Source organism: Triticum dicoccoides, chromosome 5B, assembly GCF_002162155.2.
Source record: "Triticum dicoccoides isolate Atlit2015 ecotype Zavitan chromosome 5B, WEW_v2.0, whole genome shotgun sequence".
Classification (NCBI taxonomy): Eukaryota; Viridiplantae; Streptophyta; class Magnoliopsida; order Poales; family Poaceae; genus Triticum; species Triticum dicoccoides.
Window position 1 is genome coordinate 397,854,740 of NC_041389.1, and position 924 is coordinate 397,855,663.

The following is a 924-nucleotide window of genomic DNA, read 5'->3' on the forward strand; positions in this document are numbered from 1 at the left end:
AATTATAGATACGACGAAGACGTATCATGGCCCTAGTGGCTTCTTTTGGAGCATTGTGCCTCCACACCGCTCCAACAGAGACGTACTTACCCTCAAAGGGAAGGAACTTCGGTAACACATCCTCGTCTCCATCGGTTCCACTCTTGGTTATCTCTTACCTTTACCTGTGCAAGTTATTTTGTGTTGTATCCTTTGCTTGGTCGTGTGCTTATTGTTGTTGCATCATATAGGTTGCTCACCTAGTTGCATATCTAGACAACCTACTTTGATGCAAAGTTTAATTTGGTAAAGAAAAGCTAAAAATTGTTAGTTGCCTATTCACCCTCCCCCCTCTAGTCAACTATATCGATCCTTTCATCCTTAACTAGTGATTTCGGCGATTCATTATAATTTGGTTGGCTAAATCCTACTCCTAAAACCTGTACTTTTTTTGCACTCCTAACTTGATATGAGAGATTCAAAAGTCAGCCCTGTCAAAAAAGATGGAGGGAATAACTGCATGTTGCGGAACGGCGTGCTAAAGTTTTTCGAACACAGTACAAATGCATGCACTCATACATACACATGTACACTCAATTATATGAACGGATGCGTACACATCCTACCCCATGAACACCTTCAAGAGACTGAGCCGATATTTGAGACTGACGAAGTCGCCATAGACGCCTTCGTAGTCGATGGCAACGTCTTCTCCCACTGAATGAACATTATCTGAAGACCTGAAATAAATCTAGAAAAATGCGAGCACTAGTGTCAAGTCTAGAACTTGAACTCTGGTGGGGCTGGGATATCCAATGCTCACCCTCAAACCACCCACAACCGTCTGACCCGTGCGGTCCAGATGTTTTTCCATCCAACACAGGCCTGTATCGGTCTGCCAACGGGCTCGGACGTGCTTTTTCCCGCAACCCCCAAACAAACTGG